The sequence below is a fragment of the Rhinopithecus roxellana genome, chromosome 21 (genome assembly GCF_007565055.1).
Source record: "Rhinopithecus roxellana isolate Shanxi Qingling chromosome 21, ASM756505v1, whole genome shotgun sequence".
Taxonomy (NCBI): domain Eukaryota; kingdom Metazoa; phylum Chordata; class Mammalia; order Primates; family Cercopithecidae; genus Rhinopithecus; species Rhinopithecus roxellana.
This window is the reverse complement of record NC_044569.1, coordinates 5,765,543-5,792,067: the sequence shown is the minus strand read 5'-3', so window position 1 is coordinate 5,792,067 and position 26,525 is coordinate 5,765,543. Positions and strand designations below refer to the sequence as shown.

Here is a 26,525-nt window from a genome sequence, read left to right as displayed (position 1 = left end):
GTCAAGCCCCGCCTACCCCCCGGGCCGTCACGCCTCGCCCCACCCTCCCGCCCCCTCAAGCCCCGCGCTGTCCTCGGCCCGGCGTGGCCTGCGAGACTGGTGCGGGTGCCTCGGGCTCTGACCGTTCCGCGGCGGAGGTTGCTCTGCAAAAGGGGAGTTACCTGTGATGAGAAGTAGTAAGAGCTTATTGGTATACTGTGCAAATGAAGAAAGATGAAGAAGTGAAGACTGCTCTCACGGTCCTCGTCCATGAATCATTTAAGTCGACGTTTGGATGTGTTTCCCCCAGACACGTGCGAGGCGCGCGGAGCAGGTGGAGAAGGCGAACCGTGGGTGTGGTCAGGAGCCGCGCTCTGCAGGGAAGGCTGAAGAACAGGGAGGGCCGGGGAGACGCCTGAGGGGATGACAAGCAGTCCAGGCTCGGCAGCCCAAGAGCGAAGGCTGCACGGGGAGGAAAGTATCGGAAGTAGTGGTTTAAATGTGTCAACATTTTACCGGCAGACCAGGCCTGGGGGTTCTAGGAGCCACCACGGGGTAGAGAAATAGGAGAAATTACAAGAGTCCGCCTGTAGAAACGTGTCATCCCGGGGGAAGGAAGCGGCCGGGGGAAGTGGCTGCCTGCTCGCCGGGAGCCAGAGTCCTCCGGGGAAAGGAAGTGAGGAGGACCAGACCCCCGGGAGGAGGCCTGGCTCAGATCACGGATTCTGCCAAAACGGGAAAGTGGAGGCGCCTCTTCCGAGAGGCCAAGGACTCAGGGGGTTTGCTTCTCAGGAAAAGGCATTTCTAGAGGGCGTAGTGATAAAGTTTAGGATGGAGACGTTGGAAGCTTGCGTCAGGGGAGCAAAAGTACAGGAAAAAAAAAAAACTAAAAATGAGGCTGTAGAAAATCCCTTTGGATTTTGGCCAGGAATGACAAGAATGTGAGGTATAGTAAGATTAGCAGGCTGGAAAGGTTTTTAAATGATTGGTCCCAGCTGTCCCCTGACGGATTGCATAGAAACCTGCCAAGAGAAGTGGCGAAATGACCTTTTTCAACCGTAAATAAGATTGTATTGCTACTTTAAGAGGTGGACCCCACCTCTTACGATAACTGATAACAACTATAACTTTTTTGAAGGTCAAAGACACTCATCCAAAGAAAGTGCTCACTATAAAAGTCCAATCAAAGGCCGGGCGCGGTGGCTCAAGCCTGTAATCCCAGCACTTTGGGAGGCCGAGAGGGGCGGATCACGAGGTCAGGAGATCAAGACCATCCTGGCTAATACGGTGAAACCCTGTCTCTACTAAAAAATACAAAAAACTAGCCGGGCGAGGTGGCGGGCACCTGTAGTCCCAGCTACTCGGGAGGCTGAGGCAGGAGAATGGCGTAAACCCGGGAGGTGGAGCTTGCAGTGAGCTGAGATCTGGTCACTGCACTCCAGCCTGGGCGACAGAGCAAGACTCCGTCTCAAAAAAAAAAAAAAAAAAAAAAAGTCCAATCAAAATATATTATAAAAATACCAAAACAGTTTTAAAAATCTTTTAATTCAATTTAAATAAAAACAGTAAACATCAGTGGTTGCCAGAGATTATCAGAGTGGAAGTGAAGTGTTGAATTAGGTGGAGCAGTGGATTTTTTAAAATAGACTTTAGTTTTTAGAATACTTTCAGGTTCACAGCAAAATTGAGCAGAAAATAGTTCCCGCGTGTACCCATACTCCCACACGTGCACAGCACCCTCCACTGTCAATGTCCCATACCAAAGTGGTACCTTTGTTATGATCAGTGAACCTACATTGACACGTCATTATCACCCAAAGTTCAGGCCTGGTGGCTAAGTTACTCTGTAATCCAGCACTTTGGGAGGCCGAGGCAGACAGATTATTTGAGCTCTGGAGTTCAAGACCAGCCTGGGCAACATGGCGAGACCACCGTCTCTACTAAAAATACAAAATAAAAATACAAAAAAATAAATCCCCAGGAGTGGTGGTAGAGCTGAGATTGTGCCACAGCACTCCATCCTGGGCAACACTATCTCAAAAAAAAAAGGGGGAGACATTATCTCAAAAATTCTTGGTGTTTTATTCTATGGGTTTTGGCAAATATATAATGACATGGATCCACCGTTACAGTATCACGCGGAACAGTTTGACTGCCCTGAAAATCCTTAGTGCTCCTGTTCATCCCTTTCTTCTGACAACACCTGGCAACCGCTGATCTTTCCACTAACTGCATGGTTTTGACTTTTCTAGAATGGCATATAATGGGAATCTGGGAGTGGCTAGCCTTTTCAGATTGCCTTCCTTTAATAGTAATATGCATTTACGCTTTCTCCATGTCTTGTCTTGATAGTTCATTTCTTTTTAGTGCTGAATAATATTCCATTGTCAGGCTGTAACAATGTTTATTCATTCACCAACTAACGGGCATTCTGGTTGTTTCTGTGTTTAGGCAATTATCAGTGAAGCTCCTACAAACATCTGTGCACAGGTTTTTGTGTGGACACGTTTGCAACGCCTTTGGATAGATACCAAGAAGCATGATTGCTGGATCATATAGTAAGAGTAAGTTTAGTTTTGTTTTTGGGGGTTTTGTTTTGTTTTTTGAGACAGGGTCTCACTCTGTCCTGGCAGACAATCATGGCTCACTGCAGCTTTAAATTCCCTGGGTTCAGATGATCCTCCCACCTCAGCCTCCCAGGTAGCTGGGACTACAGGCACAGTGCCACTACACCCAGCTAATTTTTCTATTTTTTGGAAAGGTGGGGTTTCACCATGTTGACCAGGCTGATCTCAAACTTCTGGGCTCAAGCAATCCTCCTGCCTTGGCCTCCCAAAGTGCCTGGATTACAGGCATGAGCCACTGTGCCTGGCCTGGTTTTACAAGAAACTTACAAACTATCTTCCAAAGTGGTTGTGTCAGCTGGGCCTGGTGGCTAAGTTACCCTATAATCCAGCACTTTGGGAGGCCGAGGCAGACAGATTATCTGAGCTCTGGAGTTCAAGACCAGCCTGGGCAACGTGGCGAGAACCCTGTCTCTACTAAAAATACTAAATAAAAATACAAAAAAATAGCCCCAGGAGTGGTAGTGGAGCCAAGATTGTGCCACAGCACTCCATCATGGGCAACATTATCTCAAAAAAAAAAAAAAAAAAAAAAATTGGAGACATTATCTCAAAAAAAAAAAAAAAAGAATGTAACACGGGAAACTGGTTACAAATATATCCGAGGGGTTAATTAAGAGCAAAAAGGGGGCCGGGCGTGGTGGCTCAAGCCTGTAATCCCAGCACTTTGGGAGGCCGAGACGGGCGGATCACGAGGTCAGGAGATCGAGACCATCCTGGCTAACAAGGTGAAACCCCGTCTCTACTAAAAATACAAAAAACTAGCCGGGCGAGGTGGCGGGCGCCTGTAGTCCCAGCTACTCAGAGGCTGAGGCAGGAGAATGGCATAAACCCGGGAGGCAGAGCTTGCAGTGAGCTGAGAACCGGCCACTGCACTCCAGCCCGGGCGACAGAGTGAGACTCCGTCTCAAAAAAAAAAAAAAAAAAAAAAAAGAGCAAAAAGGGAACGTGTGAGATTACCCAGAGACTAGTAACTATGGGAAATTCTGGAAGTGTGAAAGGGAAAATAGTTTTACCCAGAGCTACCATCATTGCCTCTCTGAGGCTGCTCACTTTGGCACCTTTACCACCAACAGGCAGAAAGCCAGGAGCCAATACTCCAGCTTACACTGCAGGCATCCAACAGAGCAACAGCCATGGAGCCCACAAACTCTGAACAGCTGAGGTTCCTGGAACCTCTGCTGCTACTGCTGGGGCTAGGGCTGAGTGCTGCTGCTACTGCTGCTGTTCAGATCACCTCTGAGCAGGACGCCAGGCTCACCCATTGCCACCACTACTCAGCTGTGTGAGCTGCCTCCACAAATTGGATAAAAGGTCTTCTTCCTCCTACATCTGAATCCCCTGTGTCTCTCAATGGCAGAACCCAACTCGAAATAGAGAGCTAGTAAGAGTCTGGGAAAGCAAGTTTGGAGGTTTCCAGTTAGTATTCTGGAAAGAATGCGATCTACAGTTAAGGCTGGGCATGACAGCTCACACCTGTAATCCCGACATTTTGGGAGGCTGAGGCAGGCAGATCACTTAAGGTCAGGAGTTCTAGACCAGCCTGGCCAAGATGGTGAAACCCTGTTTCTACTAAAAATACAAAAATTAGCTGGGTGTGGTGGTGAGCGCCTGTAATCTCAGCTACTCGAGAGACTGAGGCAGGAGAATCGCTGGAACCCTTGAGGCGGAGGTTGCAGTGAACTGAGATTGTGCCACTGCCCTCCAGCCTGGGCAACAGAGTGAGACTCCCATCTCAAAAATATAAATAAATATATAAATAACCTACAATTAGTTAAGAAGCTTTCACATTTTTTTCCTGCTCTGGGCCAGTTTAAATAGCATAGGAACTGAAAGATTCCTATGAAGATTTTGTAGAAGATTCCGTGAAGATTTTGTAGATGACGTTCACAAAATTTTATCAGCCTGATGCCTTTGGTGATGATAAGTATGGTTAATTTTAACTACCTTTTAAAATTATTTTATTCATGGCCTCTTCAGATTTTTTACCTTTTGTCAAGACAATTTTGATCATTTATATCTTCCTTTAAAAAATCAGCCATTTTGTTCCGGGCATGATGGCTCATGCCTGTAATCCCAGCACTTTGTGAGGCCGAAGTAGAAGGATTGCTTGAGCTCAGGAGTTCAAAGCCAGCCTGGGCAACATAGTGAGACCTCATCTCTACAAAAAAAAAAATTAGCCACATGTGGTGGCGCACGCCTGTATTTCAGCTACTCGAGAGGCTGAGGCAGGAAGAGGATCACTTGAGCCCAGGAGACAGAGGTTGCAGTGAGCTGAAATTGTGCCACTGCACTCCAGCCTGGGCGACAGAGTGAGACACTGTCTCAAATAAATAAATAATCAGTCATTTCACCAAAATATTTAAAGTTATTAATATAGAGTTATATATGTTAATTTCTTGCAATCTGTAAAGTCTCCGTATCTGATGTAAGGCTTCTTTTCTTGTTTCCATTGCTTTTTGTCTTACTATCTTTTTTCTTAACATTTTGCTTTTCAATGAAGTATAATATAGATTCCAAAATGTACACATATCATAAATGTACAGCTCACTGGATTTTCACAAACTAAACACATTCATGCAGCCATCATCACCTCGAAAAAGGGAGCATGACTCACACCCTTAAAGCTCTCCTGTGGTCCCTTCTGGTCTTTACACCCCTCCCCACGCAGTAACTACTGACTTCCTTCCTAACAACATAGGTTGGTGTGATGATTAATTTTGTGTCACCATGGTTAGGCTATGAAGCCCAGTTCTTTGCTCAAACACTAGTCCAGATGTTGCTATAAAGGTATTTTGTAGATGTGATTAATATCAGCAGTCGCCGGGCGCGGTGGCTCAAGCTTGTAATCCCAGCACTTTGGGAGGCCGAGACGGGCAGATCACGAGGTCAGGAGATCGAGACCATCCTGGCTAACACAGTGAAACCCCGTCTCTACTAAAAAATACAAAAAAAAACTAGCCGGACGAGGTGGCGGGCGCCTATAGTCCCAGCTACTTGGGAGGCTGAGGCAGGAGAATGGCGTGAACCCGGGAGGCAGAGTTTGCAGTGAGCTGAGATCCGGCCGCTGCACTCCAGCCTGGGCGAGAGAGCGAGACTCCGTCTCAAAAAAAAAAAAAAAAAAAAAAAAAAAAATATATATATATATATATATATATATATATATATATAGCTGCAATCAGTTGTGTTCCGTGAAAGGGTCATATTAATATATACAAAGCGACCCCCAACTGCTGAAGGAGCTGAGAAACCAAAGAAAGAGGCAGAGAAATCCAGTTTGTCAGTTTTGGGCGATTTATTACAGCAGTATATTTTGGGGAATTTATTAGGGGATTATATTTATTGACATATATGGGGAACTTACAGACAGAAGTCTTGGGTCTTGCGGTCTTGGGTGGCTGCAAGACAGGTAGATCTCCACTCCACAACCCCCCAGACACACAGCTTATATCTTGGGGAAAAAGCATACGTGCTCTGGAAGGAATGAGTAGGTGGCTATGGTGTCAGCCTGTGATTTCTGCAACAGCAAAGGTTGTTTTGGAGGCAACTTACAATAAATAGGTGTTCCTACACGAAGAGTAATAGATCAACTAGACATTTTGGAAGCATTCCCAAACTCAGGGTTAGTGGGAACTTACATGGTAGATTGGCATTTTAAATCGGCCAGGGGCAGTGACTCACGCCTATAATCTAAACACTTTGGGAGGCTGAGGCAGGCAGATCACCTGAGGTCAGGAGTTAAAAACCAGACTGGCCAACAGGGTGGAACCCCGTCTCTACTAAAAATTAAAAAATTAGCCGGGCACGGTGGCAGCTGCCTGTAATCTCAGTTACTCAGGAGGCTAAGCCACAAGAATCACTTGAACTGGGGAGGCGGACATTGCAGTGAGCTGAGATCACACCACTGCACTCCAGTCTGGGTGACAGAGCAAGACTCCATCTCAAAAAAAATAAAAAATAAAAAATGAAAAAGTCACTCTTGTCCCTACAAGTAGCCTTTAAGTAAAGGAGATTAACCTTGATAAGGTAGCTAGGCCTCATCTATCCAATTGAAGGCCTTAAGGTAAAACACTCAGATTTCCTAAAGAAAAAAATAATTCTACCTCAAGTCTGTAACACAGAAATCCTTCCTGAGTTCCTAACCTACCCTACAGATTAGAGACTCAAGACTGCAACATCATTTCCTAGCCCATATCCAGCCCACCAGTTTGTCCTAAGAATTTTAGACTTAACAGCCTCCACAATCACATGAGCCAATTGCTTAAAATGAAACACTTTTGTATTCCTAGAAATAAGACAGAAAGATGTAAATATTGTCTTGTTTCTCTGGAGAACCCTGACTGATACAGATTTTATACTGAGAATGGTTCTAGAAGAATAGAATCTTTTTTTTTTTTTTTGAGACGGAGTCTCGCTCTGTCGCCCAGGCTGGAGTGCAGTGGCGCAATCCCAGCTCACTGTAAGCTCCATCTCCCGGGTTCACACCATTCTCCTGCCTCAGCCTCCTGAGTAGCTGGGACTACAGGTGTCTGCCACCACACCCAGCTAATTTTCTTGTATTTTTAGTAGAGACAGGATTTCACTGGGTTAGCCAGGATCGTCTCAATCTCCTGACCTTGTGATCCACCCTCTGGGATTACAGGCGTGAGCCACTGCGCCCAGCCTAGAAGAACAGAATCTTAAGGATGAGTTTTCGGAATTCGTTCTGTGGTTTCTGGAATTGGTTCTCTAATCTGGTTGGATTTTGTTTGTTTGTTTGTTTGTTTGTTGTTTGCTTGAGAGGGAGTCTTGCTCTGTCGCCTAGGCTGGAGTGCAATGGCACAATCTCGGCTCACTGCAACCTCCACCTCCTGGGTTCAGGAGATTCTCCTGCCTCAGCCTCCTGAGTAGCTGGGATTACAGGCAGGCACCACCTCGCCCGGCTAAATTTTGCATTTTTGGTAGAGACCGGTTTCACCATGCTGGCCAGGCTGGTCTCAAACACCTGACCTTGTGATCCGCCCACCTCGGCCTCCCAAAGTGCTGGGATTACGGGTGTGAGCCACTGCACCTGGTCAATCTGGTTGGATTTTAATGCACTAATGACTACTTCCAGTGGTAAAGGGAGCACCTATAGTGTGATCTGGCAGAAGAGATACCCAAAAGACCGCCATTGGACACTCCTACACAAATATTCATAAGAGGCAAGGTTCTGGGTGGCCATATATTTGCCGCCTTGGAACATTTTTATCAAATTAATGAGTATAATGAAATTGGCCGGTGCTGTTAATTGTGCTTGACAAGATAGGGAAGGAAAGGATGAACTCTCAGGGTTTCAAACTCCCAGCTCAACTACTACATAACTGGATGAAACATTTCTGTCTGCCCTGAAACAAAAAAGAAAAAGAAAAAGAAAAGAGAAGAAAAACACATCTCCTGTCGCCACCGAGCTGACGTTTCTGAAAGCCAAATCCAGAGTCTCATCCTACAAGTGGTTGAATGATGACACAAATTGAGTTCCCAACCTCACAGGAGCCTCTGCTGTTAAAGTAAGGGCAGGAATTGGGAAGGAACAGGGTCCTGAATTTTTTTCTCTCTCCTACTGCCTTCATATGAGAAGGACACCTAAAAACTTGAATGGGGACCTGTGGGCAGATCCTGGTGAAGCTGGGGACATTGAGCTCCTAAATTCTGTGGAGTCTTCTCTGCCAGTAGAAGCAAGCCTTCCAACCCATCTGAGGACATTGACTCTGCTATCACTCAGGAGCGTGTGGTGGCCTCTTCTGAGGTAGCTGCCTCAGAAGACAGTGCTGATTCCTCAGGACCTACCCTAGGAATACCTCTTTGCTTCTAGAACTATGACAAGACTCAAGTCCCTACAGGCCCCAAAAGGTGAGATCCAAAGTGTGACTCAGGAGGTTCACTGTGCTCCAAAAGAACTGCACGATGGTTCCAATTTGTACAGACAAATCTTGAGAATGAGTGTTAGGGTGTGGGATAATGATGCAAGGAACATGAAGTTGGATTGGGGTAGTTGATTGAGATGGGCCCACTGCTCAGATCTTCTGGATTCAATGCTGTACCTCCAGGGCATGAAGTTGGTTTGGGGGTAATTTATAGAGATGGGCCCTACTGCTCAGATCTTCTGGATTCAGTGCTGTACCTCCAGGGCTTAGAAAAGGGCTCTGACAGTCTGGTTTGGCTGAAGCATGGAGCAAAACGTGGCCCACACTAAATAAAGCTGAAAGGGCAGAGCTGACTTTGTGCACTGTAGAGGAAGGTATAGGGAGGTCAGAATATTAGATTTAACATGTGACCTCCACCCACCCACCCTAGGAGCATCCAGAGGACACGGCTTTTACCATGACTGAGAAGTGCACTTGTGAGTAGAGCCCCTGCATCCCTGAGGAGTCCTGTGGTTGCTTTTCCTTGTAGGTTGGAAATTGCAGTGGGATCTACTGTCATGGAACTGGGAATCCTTAGATGCAATGGAGACAATTGGTTTCTGGGATGGAAGGGGACAAGTGGCAACACGTAATTGCCAAAAGCAAGGAGAACATAGTCACCGTAATGGGCAGTAGAGTCAAACTGGTAATAATGGTCTGACTGGCAGAGACCTATGGCATTGGCTGTTGATCGTGGTGTCCCTAGAAGAGAGTAGACGGACAGCCTGTTAAATTCTTACTTTATCTGTATAATTAGAAGAGTTCTGGGTCAAGTGAACGAACACCTAACTTGAATCATAAAAACAAAGAGTCGCAGCTCTTCACTCAATTCCTGGACTTGAACCAGTTTATGACCCAGAATTCCTCAAATGAAGGGAAATCAAGGTCACCTTGAGGAAGGACCCTGCTGCACTGTCAAGAATGTATACTGTTAATCTTCCTCTCAGGTGTCCCCAAAGGGACCTACGGTCTTTTACCATGGTGATTGTATATTGTGAAAAAGAAAATAATCAGACTTTTGTGGGATTACTGAACTGGCTCTGAACTCATGCTCATTCCAGGAGGCCATTCAGAGTAGGGGCTTATGGAAGTAAAATGGTCAGTGGAACCCAGGTCCATCTCACACCGGGCCAGTGGGTCCCTAAACCCATCCAGTGGTTGCTTTCCCAGTTCCAGGATGCATAACTGGTATAGACCAGTTCCTCAGCAGCTGGCAGAATCCCCACGCTGGTTCCTGTGGAGTGAGAGATATTGTGGTAGGAAAAGCCAAGTGAAAGCCACTAGAACTGCCTCTTCCGAGGAAAAACAGTAAACCAAAAACTATCCCACATTGCTAGAGGGATTTCCGAGATTAGCGTCATCATCAAGGACTTGAACAAAGCAGGGATGGTGACTTCTACCACATCCCCTTCAATTAGCTTATTTGGCCTGTGCAGAAAAAAAGATGGATCTTGGAGAATGACACCTGTATACTTACCCAGGTGGCCACACCAATTGCAACTGCTGTCTCAGATGTGGTTTCACTGCTTGAGTAAGTTAACACATGCCTTGGTGCCCTGGTACTTGGTGTGCAGCTATCGATTGGCAAATGCTTTTTTCTCTATCTGTTAATAAAGATTACCAGAAGTAATTTGCTTCCAGCTGGCAAGGTTACTGTTTTATTAGTCTACTCAGGCTGCCATAACAAAATACCACAGAATGGGTGGTTTAAACAACAGAAATTTACTTTTTTTTTTTTTGAGACAGAGTCTCGCTCTGTCGCCCAGGCTGGAGTCCAGTGGCACGGTCTTGGCTCACTGTGACCTCCACCTCCATTCAAGCAATTCTCCTCCATCAGCCTCCCAAGTAGCTGGGATTACAGGCGTGCACCACCACGCCTGGCAAATTTTTGTATTTTTGGTAGAGACAGGGTTTCACCAAGTTGGCCAGGCTGGTCTCAAACTCCTGACCTCAGATGATCCACCCTCCTAAGCCTCCCAAAGTGCTGGGATTACAGGCGTGAGCCACTGCACCTGGCCCAGAAATTTACTTTTTCACAGTTCCAGAGGCTACAAGTCCCAGGAGGTGCTGGCAGATTTGATTTCTATTGAGGACTCTCTTCTTGGCTTGTAGACAGCAACCTTTTCACTGCGTCCTCACACGGCCTTTGTTCTATGCTTGTGCGTAGAGCAAAATCTCTGTTGTCTCTTCCTTTTCTTATAAGGTCAGCAGTTCTATTAGATAAGGGCCCCACTCTTATGATCTGATTTAATTTTAACTACCTCCCTAAAGGCCCTCTCTCCAAACATAGATGAGGGGTTAGGACATCAACGTAAGAATGTGGAAGAATACAATTCAGTCCATAACAACTGTCTTATGTCAGGAGTAGATTAAACTCTCCATTCTTATCATAATATAGTCTTCAGGGATTTTGATCGCCTTTCTTTTCCACAAGACATCACACCAGTTTAGTACATTGATGACATGCAGATTGGGCCTGATGAGCAAGATGTAGCAACTTCTCTAGACTTATTAGTAAGAAATGTGCATGTCAGAGAATGGGAAATGAATCCAACCAAAATGCAGGGGCCTTCTCCATCAGTGAAATTTCCAGGGATCCAGTGGTGTAGGGCATGTCAAGATATTCCTCACAAAATGAAAGACAAGTTGTTACATTTGGCTCCTCCCGTAACCAAAAAAGAGGTACAATGCCCTTTTGGATTTTGGAGGCAAGACATTCCTCATTTGGGTGTGCCACTCCAGCTTATCCACCAAGTGGCCCAAAAGCTGCTAGTTCTGAGTGGGACCCTTGGCTTCCAGTCCTGCTACACAATCTTATCTGTTCCAGCCCCATCTATGGCCTCATACAGTGTTTCCTACCATCAGTTGACTGAGGAAGACAAGACAAGGTATACCAGGCATGTAGATAGTTCCGCATGGTATGCAGGCACCCCAGTATGGACAACTGCAGCACAATAGTCCCTTTCTAGGACATCCCCAAGAAACAGTGGTGAAGGGAATTCCTCCCATCAGGAGCAATCCCCAACTTCAGGCAATGAATCCAGTGGTTTTTGTTTGGAAGGAGACATGGCAAGAGGTTTAATTGTATATTAATTTATGAGATTTTGCTTGATGGTCAGAGACTTGGAAGGAGCATTATTGGAAATTGGTGGCAAGGAAATTTGATGTCTCTGAATGAGCAAAAAATGGAAGATATTTGTGTTCCATATGAATGCCCACCAAAGGGTGACATCTGCAGAGAAGAATTTTAATAACAGGATAGAAAAACCTGTTCTGTGGATGCCAGGCAGTCTTTTTCTGTAACCATCCCTGTCGTGCCCAGTGAGTTCATGAACAAAGCAGCCATGGTGTCAGGGATGGAGGTTACACATGGGTTCAGCAACATGGACATCCACCCACTAAGGCCAACCTGGCTACACCCACCACTGAGTGCCCAATCTGTCAGCGGTAGAGACCGACATTGAGGCTACAATATGGCACCATTCCCCAGGACAATCAGCCAGCTACATGTGGCATGTTGGTTACGTTGGACTCCTTCCATCATGGTAGGTCCTGGAGTGGACACTTAGTCTGAATATGGATTTGCTTTCCCTGTACACAATACCTCTGCCAAAACTTATCCGTGAATCCACAGAATGCGGTATTCACCACTGTGGTAGATTCCACAAAGCATTGCTTCTATCCTATTCAGCCTGTTCTATTCTACTCACTGTTCTCTTCTGCCTACTGCTTCAGGATGGTGGGGAACGTGGTAAGACCAGCGACTTCCATGAGCCTGTGCCCATCGCTGCACTTTTTTTTGCTGTGAAGTGAGTGCCTTGATCAGAACAGTGAAATGGCCTTTTGAAGACTCAGATAGAGTGTCAGGTAGGTGGTAACGCTTTGCAGGACTGGGGCAATATTCTCCGGGAGGTTGTGTATGCTTCAAATTAGCACCCAAGGGGCTGGGCATGGTGGGTCATGCCTGTAATCCCAGCACTTTGGGAGGCTGAGTTTGGGGAATCACTTGAGCTAAGGAGTTTGAAACCAGCTTGAGACACAGAGCAAGACCCTGTCTCTAAAAAGAAAAAAGTTTTAAAAAAATTAGCTGGGCGTGGTGGCATGCACCTGTACTCCCAGCTACTCAGTAAGCTGAGATAGGAGGGTCACCTGAGCCCGGAAGGCCAAGGCTGCAGTGAGCCTTGATCATGTCACTGCAACTCCAGCTTGGGTGACAGAGCAAGACCCTGTTTCAAAATAAATAAATATAAGTTAGCATCCAATATAGGGTGCTGCTTCGCCAATAGCCATGATACACAAGTCCAGGAATCAAGGGATGGAAATGGAAGTGGCACCGTTCGCTGTTACCCCTATACTGACCCACTAGCAAAGTGTTTTCTTCCTGTCCTATGACCAAATGCTCTGCTGATCTAAAAGTCTTAGTTCCAAAAGGAAGAGTGCTTCCACCAGGGAAAACAAAAGTGATTCCACTGAACTCTCAGTTAAGATGCCACCCAGCCACTTTGGGCTCCTCATGCTTCTGAATCAACAGGCTAAGAAGGGAGCTGCTGTGTTTTCTCGGATGATTAGTGCTGGCTACCAAGGAAAAATTGGGCTGCTGCTCCCCCACGGAGGTAAGTAAGAGTGCATCTGGAGTACAGGCAATCTCAATATTACTCTTCACTGTGATTGAGGTCAATGGAAAACTATAACAACCTAATTCAGGCCATACTACTCAATGGTCCAAACTCTTCAGGAGGGAAGGTTTGGGTCACCCCACCAGGTGACAAACCATGACCAGCTGAGGTGCTTGCTGAGGATAAAGGGAATCTGGAATGGGTAGTGGAAGCAGGTAGTTATAAATACCAGCTACAACCACATGGCCAGTTACAAAAATGCTGACTGTAATTGTTATGAGTATTTCTTCCTTATTTGGTTACAAATGTGGGGTGTGTGTGTGTGTGTGTGTATGTGTGTGTGTGTGTGTGTTTAGAAAATATCTTTGTCTTCTTCTCTCTCTTATTCCCTTATATGACATAAGATATATCTTAGTATTTCAGTTATAGGATACCAAAGACAAGAGTAAACATGACCCGAGAACCCTGCGTCCTCTTCTGGGGAAGGGTTAGTGTGTCTCTAGTTTCACCCAGGATAGTTGAATCAGATGAGGTGCAAGCATGATTTTGCTGTTATTTGGAGATTAAGTATAGTTTAAGGAGATACATAGAGGTGCCAAGTTGAAAAAGACTTGACTGCAGTAGTTAATTTTATTTATTTATTTATTTATTTATTTATTTATTTATTTATTTATTTATTATTTTGAGACAGGGTCTCACTCTGTTGCCAGGCTGGAGTGCAGTGGCGTAATCTTGGCTCACTGCAGTCTCCATCTCCCGGGTTCAAGTGATTCTCCTGCCTTAGCCTCCTAAGTAGCTGGGACTAAGGTGCACGCCACCACGCCTGGCTAATTTTTGTATTTTTAGTAGAGACGGGGTTTCACTGTGTTAGCCAGGATGGTCTTGATCTCTTGACCTCATGATCCATCCACCTCGGCCTCCCAAAGTGCTGGGATTACAGGCATGAGCCACCACGCCCAGCCTGCAGCAGTTACTTTTATGCACCACTGTGGTTAAGCTATGGTGCCCAGTTGTTTGCTCAAACACTAGTTCTAGAAGTTGCTGTGAAGATATTTTGTAGATATGACTAATATCTATGATCCATTGACTTTAAGGAGATTACCCTCAATAATGAGAGTAGGCCTCACCCCTTCAGTCGAAGGACTTGAGAGCAAAGACTGAGGTTTCCCAGGGAAAAAGAAGGAATTCTGCCTTAAGACTGTAACACAGAAATCCTGCCAGACTTTCTGCTTTGCTGGCCTGCCCTACAGATTATAGACCAGCCAGGCCCCACAATCACATGAGCCAATTCCCTTAAATAAATTCCTTTAAAATATATCCATGTATCTCCTATTAGTTCTCTGTGAAAACCTGACTCGTACAGTTAGTTTCACTTGTTTTGTGACATTTCACTTGTTTTGTATGAAATTACCTATGCATGAAATTACACAATCTACACTTTTCCTACCCAGCTCCTTTTGTTCTGCATGACATTTGTGAGCTTCATCCCTACTTTCCTCACGTTCATCCGTGAACTGTGCGTGCACTGTGGGGTAAGACCCACCGTCTGCATGTGTAGAGTGCCTGTGAGACAGGAGCCAGCAGGTGGCACTACGACATCTCATATGGAACTTGGAAAAGTCCTGTAACTGCAAATTCCTAGGAGTTAGCCACAGCTGAATTTTTCAGTGGTCTGTCACAGGGCAGATAGCTTGTCGTCAAACTAGAAATAAAATCTTTACATTTCTAAATTTGATGTTAATTGAGTCGATAAAATTTGGCCGGCCGCGGTGGCTCACGCTTGTAATCCCAGCACTTTGGGAGGCCGAGGCAGGCAGATGACTTGAGGTCAGGAGTTCGAGACTAGCCTGGCCAACATGGCGAGACCCCCATCTCTACTAAAAATACAAAAATTAGCTGGATGTGGTGGTGGGTGCCTGTAATCCCAACTATTCAAGAGGCAGAGGCAGGAGAATTGCTTGAGCCTGGCAAGTGATGGCTGCAGTAAGCCAAGATCATGCCACTGCACTCCAGCCTGGGCGACGGAGTGAGACTCTCTCTCAATAATAATAGTAGTAATAATAATAATAAAAATTGAAGTGCTGAGGACACAGAAGGCCTTCACAGAAGTTAACTGTGGCAGGGGGAAAGGAGAGGGCTGATGTGCCCTGAGCCCAGCACTAGGGAGTGTCAACGCCCTGGAGGGGTCTGGGACTTTCCTTGACAGCTAATGCGTTGGGCTGTCAGAGACTTGTGGATATGATACTGGCAGGAGCTGTGTTTTTTTTTTTTTAATTTTTATTTTATAGACAGGGTCTCACTCTGTCCCCCAGGCTGGAGTACAGTGATGCAATCATTGCTCACTGCAGCTTCAAATTCCTGGGCTCAAGCGATCCTCCTGCCTCAGTACCCCCAAAGTTCTGGGACTACAGGCATGAACCACTGTGCCCAGCTAGAAGCCGTGTTATTATTTACAACAATCACTATAGCCATAGTACCCACATTTCCTTGCCCTGTCTGAGTCCCAGCATGTGGGGCCGGATGACACCTGCACAGGCAGTGGCTTGCAATTCAGGACAGTCTCTGAGCTTGGGGGCCCTGAATGTCTGACAGTGGGCAGTAAGCCTGCCGACCCATTTGCTCTGGAAAGAGCTGCTCTTTCTATCTTCCAAGCACCTTCCCTTTGCCGTAAACAGTGCACGCAAACTGCCCAATGCTTTGGAGAAAGACACTGTTGTTTGTCTTTCAAGGCTGTTCATTTCACCGTCGTTGAAAAGGTAACCCAGAACAAGGGAAGGCAGACATGCAAAGACTGCAAGACGTGCAAAAATGTGAGACCCCCAGGGAGACTCGTCCGGCAAGAGGAGTATAGAGGATGAGGAGGGTCCTCTTCCCTGGGAGGTGCGGTGGGGGAGAAAAGTGTGCGTCTAGAATGGAGAAGGTGGCTGCAGAATGGCACCTCGAGGCTTTCTGAGGAGTCACATCAGTCCTCTGCACCAGAGGGCTGCCATCTGCACAGTAACGGCTGCCTGGGGCCCATGGCCTTGAGTGGCATTCCCCTCTGGAACTTTTGGGCAGCAGTGTTCTTGTCTCCCCATAGCAAGCACTGGAGACAATGTCATGCAGACATCCTTTGCTCCTCACTTCTGTGTTCTGGAGGGGAGAGCCTTTCTAAACCAAAAGAAGCCCCGAGTGCATGTTTTCCTTTCTGATTGAGGTCCAAGGTGAGAGAAGGCTCTTGCAGAGGCAGTAGCAGTGCTGAGAAGGGCAGAGCCAGGTGGCAGGAGCCCAGGAGAGCCACCTTTCTTCCTTAGGTCAACAGTCCTTCTGTTGAGGGAAACCCTTGCTATTCTAGCCACTCTCCTAGTGTACAAGCAGCAGCAGTTGGGGCAGGGATGAAGGGCTCAATCTCTTTCCTGTGAAGGAGTCAGAGCATTTTGGATTGCCTTGCCAAGAAGAGTGTATGCTGCAGGCCTGGGACGCCTACAGTGGCTGGGAATAAGGGAAGGGTGGGTCTTCCTTGATGACTTCCCTGGGATCTTTTCTTCCCACTGGAATTTGTATTATGTATTGGAAGGACACAATTGGAGTAAAATTACAGAATTACAGACTTTCCCTGGAGGAAAGGACCTCAGAGATGGCCTAGTCCAGTAGTTTCTTAGCCGAGATCCTGGGACTACTCAGGCCTTCCTGGATGGGTTTCAGGGATCCAACCTTCTTCTAGTGTGACACATTTGACTTTGCAGAAGTTTGTCAGGTGACTGGGATCAAACCATTCCTAGGTGACGGGTAAGTCACAGAACAGATGGGTCTCTGGAGTTTGGGCAAGAAGAGGTCAGTGTAGCCAGGCAGAGTCAGACGTGGCTGGCATCAGGAAGCAGGCCTTGGGCCAGAGAAGTTCTCAGGCTGTTGTGCATCGTGGTGGCAATGGCAGCCACCTTGGTGTCCAGCAGCTTCAGCATCCTCCACTGTAAACTGCAGGAAGGAAACTTTATGGTGCTTTATGTCAAGAATTTCGTGTTTAAGCAACACAATAAAAAATGGCTGGGTGTCCCTGTTTAGATGGACTTTGTTGGGGTGTGAGATTCATTTTGTGAGTCCTGGGGGAGAACACTGCCTAGACAAGGCGGGACTGCAGATGCCAGACTGGAGGCTCTGGACTTCATCCTGTAGGCAGAGGAGAGCAATCGGCAGTCCATAAGCAGGGAAACTGGCAACCACTGCAAGAACTGCAGGAATTGCCTCTGGAAGACACTGGAAGAGTGAGAGAGTAGGGAAGGAAGCACAGGGTCTTCGCAGGCATTCTTTGCCCAGCATACAGTAAGTTCTTAAAAATGTTCGGAGAGAGAGAGGGAGGAAGACAGAATGCTCCATGATCAGTCCTACCAACATGCTTGTAAGAAACAGCTGGGATCCACTTCAATCTTTCTGTAAAGGGAGAAATAGGAGGGCATACCGGCACCAGTACTCCTCACTGCTATTGTAACTAACGTTTGCACTTCCTCTTCCCCTTGTCACAAAGGGCAGTTACTGTTCCCAAGTTCTTATGTTGTAATGGGGCTTGTTGTCCTGGGACCTGAGAAAGAAAATTGAGTTTTCGGTTAATGCGACCACTACCCCAGGGCCCGTTTATTTGGGACAGCTGATGTGTAATGCTATAGTCTAGGGAGATATGGAAATTTTTTTGTAGGTCACTTTTAAGAAATAGTTTGAGATGGCTCTGGAAACTTTCTGAGCCCTTTGGGTTCCAATATTCTAGGTAGAGATTTAGTCCTCACTCTGACATCTCAACAAAGTTCATTTTGAACAGCACAGTGTGGTGGCTGAATAACGGCCCCCCAAGTATGTCCCACTCCCCACGACCTTTGAATAGGTTATTTTACATGGTAAAGGACCTTTGCAGATGTGAGAAAGTTAAGAGCCTTGAGATGGGGAGATGGTCCTGGCTTATTTGGGTGGGCCCCATGTGACGGAACAGTCCTTGTAAGGGGGGTCGCAGGAGGGTCAGTGTCGGAGGAGGTATTGTGATTAGAGTGATGCGGCCATGTCTTGCAGTGAGATGCCGGCTTCCCTTTGTTCTGGGTTACCTTTTCAAGAATGTTGGTGAAATGAACAGCCGTGGAAGACAAACAATAGTGTCTTTCTCCAGAGCAAAAGGCGGTTTGCTCTCACTCTTTACAACAAAGCGCAATTGCTTGAAAGACAGGGTAGCTCTTTCCAGAGCAAATAGACAGCCTTGGAAGCTGGAAGGGGCAGGGCAGGTGCTAATGGTCTGAATGTTTGTGTCTCCCCAAATTTATGTGTTTCCTTCTAACCCCCAAGGTGATGATATTGGGAGGTGGGGTCTTGGGGAGGTGATAAGGTCACGATGGTGGACCCTCATGATTGAAATTGGCATCCTTGTGAAAGAGGTCCACCAAAAGAGCTAGCTTGCCCCTTCCAGTGAGAAGATGAACCCTCACCAGACACCAAATCCATCTTGATCTTGCATTTCCCAGCCTCCATACTATGAGCAATATATTCCTCTTGCTTGGAAGTCACCCAATTTGTGGTATTTTGTTATAGTAGCCCAAACAGACTAAAACAGAATGGATATTCTCCAGGGCCTCCTTGAGACAAATGTTAAACTTCTGATCTTTAAAACTGTAAGAACAAATTTGAGTTGTTTTAAGCGAAGTGTGTGGCCATCTGTGACACAGCAAGCACTGGATTCTCACGAAGGATGCTCTGTCGGCCTCCCCTCCCCCTGAGAACCGCGCTGGCCTGGCACGGTGGTCCTCAGCTTCACTTTCCCTTGGAATCCCATGGAAAACTTTTGAAGATCCTCTTGCCCGGGATCTGCCCCAGATTAACTGAATGAGAATCTCTGGGAGTAGGACCCAGCATCATCATCATCGTTCCTTTTGTAAATAGAGAATAATCTACATGACACGGAAATATACATATATTAGATGTTTACTTCAAAGACACTTGACAGTTGTAGACACCCCTGTAACCACCATCCGAAACGAGATACAGAGTATCCCCATCACAACTGAAAGTTATGTCTGTAATGCCCCTTGCAATGAACTCCAACCCCAAGAGGCAACCACTTTCAGACTTCCATCACAATAGATGAGTTTTATCTCTTCTTAGACTTCATATAAATGGGATCACATGGCTTGTTTTTTTGGTAGGTCTGGCTTCTTTTGCTCAAAACAATGTTTTTGAGATTCACCCATGTGGCTGTATGTTCCTTTTTATTGCTGAGTAACGTTTGGTTACATGAATATATCATGATATATTTATCCATTTTGATGGTGATTGATTTTTGAATTGTTTACAGTTTTGGGCTATTATGAATGAGGCTGAGGTTTCGAAGCAGGGCCACAGTCCTTGACACTCTCACCAGAAACGGTTTCTATAGCCCCTCCCACTGGAGCCAGGTGGCTTTGCAATTGCTTCCACTAATAGAGACTAGTAAAAGATTGAACTGTGTCCCTCAAAATTCACATGTCAAAGTCTAATCCCTAGTGTGGCTGTATTTGCAGGTAGGACTTTTAGGGAGGCAATTACAATTAAATGCGGTTATAAGGGTGGGGCCCTGATTCAACAGGCCTGGCGTGTCCTCCTAAGAACAAGAGGAGGCACCAGATCTCAGTCTCTCTCCCTCCCCGCACAGGTGCAGAGGGAAGGAACTGGGAGCACACAGCAAGACAGTGGCTGTTCACAAGCTAGGATCTGACCCTGCTGGCACCTTGATCTTGGACTTCCGGCCTCCAAAACTGTGAGAAAAAAATAAGTATCTGTTGTTTAAGCCACCATCTGTGGCATTTTATTACGACAGCCCGAGTAGACTACTACAGACGCTATGTTGCTTCTGAGGCTATGTTTAAAAAGGCCATGCAAATAAACAGGCTGGGCAGCTTCCCAGAGCTGGGAGTTCTCTGGGAACACTGGCGTTAGGGCTGGGAGGCCACTGCAGACACTCCAAACGGAAGTCCTGGTTGGCCCAGTCTTCAGCCGCCCAGCCCCACTGCTGGCGCGTGAGTGGGAGGGCCACTGGGGACAAGCTGTGCCCGACATTGGCAATCACGGGGCAGACAAGAGCTCTCTGCTATGCCCCTTCTCAGTTCCTGACCACGGGCGGAATTGATGCGCATGAAAAATGCTGGCTGTATTTCACCAACGTAGGGGGATTTTTCTAGTCACGCTGGATAAACTGGAACAATGTTGTATGAGCATTTTTGGAGGAGTCTCTTTTGGGAACCTATTCATTTCTCTCCCCATTAAGTACGTAGGAAGGAATTTCTAGGTTGAAGATTAAAGTTGTTATAAAGATTTGCTCTAGTTCTCCCACATGGCTGTCCTATTTTAAACTCCCCACAGCCATGTGCAAGAGCTTCCGTCACCCACGTCTTTGCCAACATTGGTGTGATCTTTTCGATGTTCACCCTCCCAGTGAGTGTGAAAGGACGTCTCATGGTCATTTTATTTTCAGTCCTTTGATTGCAAATGATGTTGAGCATCTTTTCATTTGCTTACTGGCTATTCGTATCTTGTCTTTTGTGAAACATGTATTCAAGTCTTTTGCCCATTTTTAAACACTGTGTTGTTTCTCTTTTTTTAGTTCATTTGTGGGAATTCTGTATATATTCCATATACAAGACATTTGTCAGATAAATGAGCTGTGAATATTTTTTCCCAGTCTATGTGACGTTGGTAGTTTTCAAAGCTCCACAGATGACTCCAGCATGTAGCCAAGGTTGAGACCGTTGGCCTAGTGCTTTTTTCCTCCTTTTCCTGGAAGGACAAAACTGGGGTCCAGTATGGAGGTTGGGAATCAAATCGCCTGACTTTGACTTGGCTCCAACACTTGCCTACCATGTGACCCTAGGCAAGTCACTTAAAATGACCTAAAATGACTTCTTACCTCCATTTTCTCACCTCTAAGATGGAGTTGAGAATCGGGCTCTGGAAAGACTGTTTTAATAATTAAGTAATCGTAAGCAGATGTCTCTGCTGCCACTACATGCACAGATTATGATATTTGCAGGGCAGTATCAGGTTTCAACTTAAAATTTCTCATAGTTACGGAGAATATCTTCTATTTTAGGCAAAATTTTCAGATCACCAATATTTGCCATAGATAAAAGACTAGGAGTGTGGGGGTTATTATAACGCTTTAGATACATGAGGAAATTGTACAAAATAATATCTCCATGGGGTATTTATTTGTTTTTTAATGCCTTGTACTTCAAGTGAAAGAAAGGCATGGAGGACAGAAACAGTGCAGGCAGCAAGGGCTGGCAGTAGCACGGAGTCTGGCATTGCAGATATCCTAAATGCAAAACGTCGAGGCTGAAATTGGCACGAGACATGTCACATATTCAGCAATCCTAAATCAGTTCACTCTCATACTTGGATTCTCTGAGAATCAAGGCTCATGTCTGCAAGCAACTGTCTAAGCCTGCAACAACATACAGCTTTAGGTAACGTCAACACAGGAATCGAATCCACACTAAACGTATGTGACCATATCATAGTGCTTTAATCAGAGTGATGTACGTTTATAGAATGCTTTCATATATTTATTTTAGGCTGATTTATAGCAACTGTGTAAGGAAATACTGGAAGAGATTATTAGGATCATCTCAATTTTGGAGATAAAGCAGCTGAGGCTCAGAGGTCACATGGTTAGTAAGGCTCAGAGCTGGCACAAGGAGCCAGATCTTCCAACTCCAAGTCCAGCACCTTTGCACACCACACCAGGGCTTCTCAAACTGCAGCTCACTTCTACAGCTCACCTGGGGGTCTTGTTAAAATGCAGATTCTCACACAATAGGTCTGGGATGGGGCCAAGTGCTTCTTTTTCTGATGAGCTTCAGGTAGTGCTGATACTGATCCATGGATCATATTGTGAGTGGCCAGGCACTACACGACGCTCCATTTCAATCAATCAACTAGTCATATGCCTGGTTCTTCAATAGTTGTCATTATACACTGCTGACTGCAGAACAAAAATCACTTCCAGGTTGCCTTTCAGCTAGGTATCACCTTCCAAGGGTAAGTCCCACTGACGAGCCCAGCTGCAGCTTTGTTTTCCTTAGATGTGCTCCCCTTTTCCCAGGAATGTCTAGGGGAGACAGAGCCAAAGACTGCATCCAGGTGAACAAAAGTCCTTTCCCCAGGAAGCTTCCTACCCTAATGTTCTTCAAGGGAGGTGATTGGAGAAATGGCTGTGAGTCAGACTTTTCCTCACAAGAGTTCTGTCCTGGAAGAAAGAGAAATAATATAGAAAATGTGGCTTATAACCTGGTAGCCGAGTGCTTTTGTGAACGGCCAATTACCACTCTTGTTCTGGAATCTATCTGCAAATGTGTATGTGTGCTGCTGCCACAATAGAGAGCAATTCACAAAACACAAACAGTGAAATGGCACAAGGTTTCTCTAAAGGCAGCGGACACAGAAGGCTACACAGAGGAGGAAGAAGTATGGCATTTCCAGCTGGACGTGCAGGACCCCGCGGTCCCCAAATCATCCCAGGCACAGGCATCTGCCAGTCTCCCTGCTGGAAGAGCGTATTGCCAGGCATATGAACACACCCTTTGGCACTCTGAAGGGCTTTACCTCCTCTTCGGCACTCCTGCCTGTTCTGAGGACCATGCCCCAGGTGCAAACATGCAAAACAGCAGACCCTCTGACTGCCCACTGCCTGCCAGATGAGTCGGACCACTCCCAGCTGTTGGGCGAGAGCCAGAGCAGATCGTCTGAGTCCCTGCAGACCTGGTCCAACTGCGTGTATCCCACCAACGGGGTGTGTGTCTGTCTGTCTAGCTGCTTTTTCTGTTCTTTTTTCTTTTTAAGACAGAGCGTCCCTCTGTTGCCCAGGCTAGAGTGCAGTGGGACGATCTTGGCTCACTGGAGCCTCTGCCTCCCAGGTTCAAGCAATTCTCTCACCTTAGTCTCCCAAGTAGCTGGGATTATAGGTGTGCACCACCAGGACTGTCTAATTTTTGTATTTTTAGTAGAAACGGGGTTTCTGCATGTTGATCAGGCTTGTCTTGAACTCCTGACCTCAAGTGATCCGCCCCCACTCAGCCTGCCAAAGTGCTGGGATTACAGGTGTGAGCCACCGCGCCCGACCTGTCTCTTTTTTATTCTACTTTCTTTGGCACTTCTCTCTCTCCTACCGTCCTCCTTGAGGCTCATCCTCCCTTGTCATTTGTCCAGGCCAGAATGTTGCTCCCACATGTCTTGCCCTAGGCCATGTCTCCTGACACATTTGGCTATTCTTTGGTATCGAGAAACACTCTCAAGGGGCTGGGTGGATGGAGAGCTGAGGAGGCAGGTTAGGGGTCAGGGGTCTGGACAGGGCTGACCATTAGCTGGGAAGTCACCGTTCAGGTACTGGTGGGCATCTGTTCTGATTCATCAATGCCCTCACCGTCCTGGCCCTTACATATTTTGAATATCTCCTCTAGGTCTGGGGACACAGAAGAAGGGCAAGCAGTTCCTGTGCTGAAGGAGGAAGAGCCATGATGAGCATAAGCTTTGAGACAGCACTGAGTCCTTGGACTCTCCTGCAGCTGGGTGCCCTGTGCCTCCACAGCTCTGTCTACGCTGCATGGAGAAGGGCACCTTCAGCTCCTGAGTGCAACACAGAGATGGGAACAAACCAAGCCATTAGCACAAGAAGGGCCAGGACAGCTAAACTTAGCTAATTGAACGTCCAAATTTTGGGAGAAAGATTATGGAGTCTGGACTTCTTTCCCTTTGGCCCATCTTTAGAACGGGAGGATGCTCCTTATTCAGTCCCCTGCACCGAGCTCTTGCATACGACAGGAATAGCACTAGGCCGTAGAGAATAATTTGCCAGGCAATTATTAAGTGTTTTCCGAAAGTGATGTTGCTTTGCAAAATGTTTTAAAATAAATTGGATGTGCATTTCCACTTAGAGATGAAGAGAAGCATATCACTTGGCTTCATTTAATAATGATTTAGATGATGGTAAGAAGAGCAAGTAAATTCAAATGAGATTATTGATTTTCATGATTATAAATTAGAATCCAACAAAAATAAATGACAGATATTTTTCTATATGAATACATTTTAATTCTTAGAAAGTTCCCTGAAAAATACATATTAGCCACTCTATGTGATGAATGGATATGCTGACATTGGTATTTATAAAGTCCTTGCAGAGTCCAGGTCTTCACAATGAATTACCATACAGTCATTTTTCTCGGCGACTCTGGAGGACAACGTAATGGATTCTTCTGCACGGCGCCTGTTTCTGCCCGTTAGTGGCTGCCCTGCCTTGTGATAGATGTTTTCCAGTCAACTTATAGAACTTGCTAGTAATAACTCAATATTCATGGAGTAATCTGCAGTACTAATGAAATTAAATTAAAAAATAAACCTTAGTCCATGTTTTTAGGCCAGGTGTGGTGGCAGGCGCCTGTAATCCCAGCTACTTGGGGGCTGAAGCAAGAGGTCACGTGTGTGTGCGTGTGTGTGTGTGTGTGTGCGTGTGCGTGTGCGTGTGCGTGTGTGTGCGTGTGCGTGTGTGTGTGCGTGTGTGTGCGCGTGTGCGTGTGTGCGTGTGTGCGTGTGTGCGTGTGTGCGTGTGCGTGTGTGTGCGTGTGTGTGTGCGTGTGTGTGCGTGTGCGTGTGTGTGTGTGTGTGCGCGCGCGTGTGTGTGTGCGTGTGATTCATCCATCATTATACTGATTCCATTTCTCACTTAAATTAAGGGTGTTTTCAATGTGAAAGATGGGGGTGAGAAGGGAGATTTTATCATCCACTCAAAGTCACTTCCAGGTAAGAGGTTTGGAACCAGGAGCTCCCACCTAGAAACAATGTTTCTGTCTCTGGACAGCACGAAGGCAATTGCCAACAAGGTTTCTCATGCCTCATTGTTCCCGGATCATGGTTTTGTCAAGGTAGAATAAGGGACTAATACATTTTGGCAAATGCAAATATATTTGTTCAAATCATAAATGAATGAAAGCCAACTCATCCATTCTTTTACCCTCAAGTTTTAAATTGTACTCATGTATGTGAACAGTTGATATAGTGTCTACCTGTGAAGCACAAACCATAAGACTGTGGAAAGTCCTGTGTCATACTAAGAACATTCTTGGGCTTCTCCTAAACTGCATGGCTCTCAGACTGTCTACAGCCTGGAATTTAACTCAACCACCACTTCCTTTACCTTTATCCCTTCATCCCTTATCCAGATGTACTAGAAGACACAGAACAAATCCCAGACCCACTGAACAGCACGGTGTCTGGCACCTCCTGGCTACCACTTAGGTCTTCTGTAGATGCAGCTGCCTCTGCAGTGATCAGCCCTGCAAGGCTCCAGCTGACGTCACACATATGTAACCTCACGCCACCCTGCCTGCCCGTAGTGCCCTCTGCCCAGAGTTCTCAGTAGACAATGAGGCCAGGGGTGCATGGTCATAGCCCTCTCAGCGCCCATGCATGCACAGGCCAGGCATATGGGGCATGAACTCCCTATGGGGTAAGCTTCTGTGCAGTGGGATCCAGGGTGGCTGACCCCACGCCATGCTTTCCAATGGACTCCTCCTTCCCTTTTTTGTTTCCCTTGGTTGTTACTCCTGCTGCCTGGGCTTTGTCCCCTTGATAACATACAGCACATGAGCCTTTGCCTCAGTCTCTGCTCTCTGAGCTTCCTATGCTGAGACAAATACTTACCTTTAAGGTCTGGGTCTCCCACTTTCAAATTGGGGATAATAATACCTTCCTCATAAGGTTACTTTGAAGATTAAATACAGTTTGTTTGTTTGTTTGTTTGTTTATTTGTTTTAGGCACAGAGTCTTACTCTGTTGCCCAGGCTGGAGTGCAGTGGTATGATCACAGCTCACGGCAGCTCCCAACTCCTGGGCTCAAGCTATCCTCCTTCCTCAACCTGCCAAGTAGCTAGGCCTACAGGTGCGCACCCCCACGTCCAGTTACCTTTTTATTTTTTGGAGATGGAGTCTCGCTCTGTTACCCAGGCTGGAGTGTAATGGCACAATCTCAGCTCACTGCAGCCTCTGCCTCCCGGGTTCAAGCTTCAAGTGATTCTCCTGTCTCGGCCTCCTGAGTAGCTGGGACTACAGGCCCCACCACCACGCCCGGCTAATTTTTATATTCTTAGTAGAGATGGGGTTTCACCATGTTGGCCAGGCTGGTCTCGAACTCCTAACCTCAGATGATCCACACACCTCGGTCTCCCAAAGTGCTGGGATTACAGGTGTGAGCCACTGCGCCTGGCCCCAGCTAACTTTTTATTTTGTACAGACGGGCTCTCACTTTGTTACCCAAGCTGGTCTTGAACTCCTGGCTTCAAATGATTCTTCCGCCTTGGCCTCCCAAAGCACTGAGACTACAGGTGTGAGTCACAGAACCCAGC

At 46.4% G+C, this 26,525-nt stretch overlaps 1 long non-coding RNA gene across 4 annotated transcripts; it reads left to right on the top strand.

The window, feature by feature from the left end:
- Nucleotides 1-59: 59 nt before the first annotated feature.
- Nucleotides 60-24,569, top strand: LOC115895470. Of its 4 annotated transcripts, XR_004055647.1 has the most exons (7): nucleotides 60-313; nucleotides 2,431-2,543; nucleotides 12,263-12,394; nucleotides 13,059-13,140; nucleotides 19,784-19,888; nucleotides 22,232-22,918; nucleotides 23,586-24,569. It is a non-coding gene; the product is annotated as an uncharacterized LOC115895470 (long non-coding RNA). The 4 variants fall into 4 exon arrangements; XR_004055648.1 differs by lacking the exon at nucleotides 22,232-22,918; XR_004055650.1 differs by lacking the exons at nucleotides 13,059-13,140; nucleotides 22,232-22,918.
- Nucleotides 24,570-26,525: the final 1,956 nt, after the last annotated feature.